The following is a 2,879-nucleotide window of genomic DNA, read 5'->3' as shown; positions in this document are numbered from 1 at the left end:
GGAGACATAGATTTTAATCGGGGGCCTCACCAATTTTGTTTGCACCGCAAAATTTTCAGGGGCGTATCAATAGTAAAGAAAAGTAATATTATTTTACCCCTTATTTTTTTAAATTTTTTTTTAAAATCAACACCAAAACTTTATAATCAAAATCAAATTATTTTTTTTCGAATTTTATGTTTGCAACAAAAAAAAATCTGGTCAAATTTGTATGAAAAGTCGTCATGAAATTTTTTTAAAAAATAACGACCCTCAAGAGTCGTCATTGTTTCAGTGACGACTCCAAACAGTTGTTATTGTTCCAAAAACGACCCTCAAGAGTCGTCATTGTTTCAGTGACGACTCTAAACAGTCGTTATTGCTTATAAAAGAGTCGTTATCTTCTGGAATACATTAAAGGGTTGTCATATGCTAGTTGAACATTAACGACTGTTTAGAGTCGTCACTAAAACAATGACGAATCTTGAGGGTCGTATTTTAAGTAATAACTACTATTTAGAGTCATCACTGAAACAATGACGAATCTTGAGGGTCATTATTTTTTTAAAAAATTCATGACGACTTTTCATACAAATTTACGCAGAAGTTTTTTTTCCTGCGAACATAAAATTCGGAAAAAAAAAATAATTTGATTTTGATTTTAAAATTTTGTACTGAGTAAATGAGATTACCACTAATTAAATAAGGGGTAGATTAGACAGTACCAAAATATTTGGATAAGGGGTGATCCAAATTAGAATTGGATGACCTTTTTTGTCCTCTTGTGGGAGGCCCCCAATTCAGCGGTGTTTTACAATACTTAGTAGCAGTTTCTTTGGTATATGAGCTCTGTCGAGATAAACTCCCTACACATAAGCCCGGATAAATTTTCAGGAGTGACCCGAATATCATACAAGTAAAACTGCAGCTGTGGTGGTGAATGTGAATGGTGTCATGGTGACTATAATTACTTTCAATATTTTTACCAGTGCCAAACTCACATGCAAGTTGAGATTCCTATTTTGCATTACTATGAACCAACTTCAATAAGAATACGATGGGAAGCAGTGCAAGTTGAGACATCCCCTGGCAAGTTTTGTCTGCAGCATGGTGAAACATCTTCACATGCCAAAACTGTACTATCAGGAAAACTCATCAATTACAATTCAAAATGAACAACAGCAAAAAAAAGATAAGATAAGAATTTGGAAGGCTGTGAAGAAGTAGTCATGACAGTTATCATCATTTATATCAATCTAACAAAACTACGTACACCATGATAAACTTACATCGGCGGGGGGGCTGATTGATATGTATACATGAGTAGCTTTACCAGTTTCGTTTTTCTTCGTTTTAGATTGAGAAGTGGATCAAGGTAGATCCCAAAACCCAGATGTCATTGCAGTAAAATAGTAAAGTCGTTGGATGATGATATTAATAACTTGTGTTTGAAGTTATGTCAAAGACTATGTCTAAATAACTACCTCAAAGACTGACTATGTCTAAGACTATGTCCATTTGTATGGTCTGCTAGGACTTCAGATATCAAAATCCAACAATTTTACCGCAGTAACGCTCATATATTACTACAGAAGATGATGTTTTCAATTTGGGATTGAATTGCTAATAAAGACGTTTTTACATGTTCAAGAACTTCCATCATTGCATGTTCATTGTCTACTCATTGATCAATTTATGCTTGATTGATGACATGATCTGTGTTTCTTCTTTCCAGCAAAGAACAAACCGTCCACTTACCACATGAAACAACTTTCTCTATTTCTTGTCCCTTATTACTAGTTCAAGAAACAATAATTCAGCTACTTTCTTTTCTCCATTGTAGGTGTTAGATAACCATTCTGAGGAAAGGGAAATAGTAAAGGTGCATATTGATATGTCTCACCTAATATTTTCGTGTATTGTCAATTAGCTCAACAATCACGATTCTTTACTTCTTCTTCTTTTCTTTGGTTTTGTCTTTTCAAATCTTCATTGCATGGATTTTTTTCTCGTAGTTGAATAGTTACGCTCAGGGGCAGCCCCAGGATTCGAAAAATGGGTAGACAAATTACCAATCCACACATATTTAAGGGGGTGCAAAAGGATTAGAATGACCAAAAATGGCTAAAAATGGGATAAATTAGGTATAACTGGGCTTAGAGCATCCACAGTCACGACCAAATTTGAGGACTATACTCAAATTTGGTCTCAAAACCAGCCGTAATGGAACGGACTAAAACCATATTTAGTCGAGATAATTAGGGTTTGGGACCAAATCTGGTCGCCAACCCAGACTAAATCACGTTATAGTGGGGCGGAGGTATTGTGAGCGTATGAATCCAGGCGAGAGTATAGTGAGCGCATCACACCGGGCGTTTATATAATCAACGTATGATATTGGGGCGGAGGTAAAACTAGCGTATGAGTGAGGCGCATTTATAAACACCGCCGGACCAAACGGATGTAATACATACGCCCCAGACCAAGCCTAATTGTCTTATACGTCCCAATGGGGCGCTGTTTTAATGTGCGCCTGGTTGGGGCGCTGTTTTAATGTGCGCCTGGTTATTTGATGTTTAACTTGTAGTGTCTAATTAAGTACAGTGCAATTAAGTACCAATTAAGTACTAATTAAGTACCAATTAAGCCAATTAAGTACCAATTAAGTACTAATTAAGTACTTGATGTTTAACCTGTTTTAATGTGCGCCTGTTTTAATAACACTTTAGCAATTAAGTACCAATTAAGTACAGTGCATGGTCCATACACTGTTTTATCCACCAACAAGACCACACGTCTTTTTGATGTTTAATTGTGGGGCATTACATGATTATACCTAATAACACTTTAGCAATTACTAATCAAACCCAATAATTAAACACAGCTCACCAGGCACACTT

Source organism: Papaver somniferum, chromosome 5 (genome assembly GCF_003573695.1).
Source record: "Papaver somniferum cultivar HN1 chromosome 5, ASM357369v1, whole genome shotgun sequence".
In the NCBI taxonomy this organism is placed as follows: Eukaryota; Viridiplantae; Streptophyta; class Magnoliopsida; order Ranunculales; family Papaveraceae; genus Papaver; species Papaver somniferum.
This window is presented reverse-complemented; position numbering follows the sequence as displayed.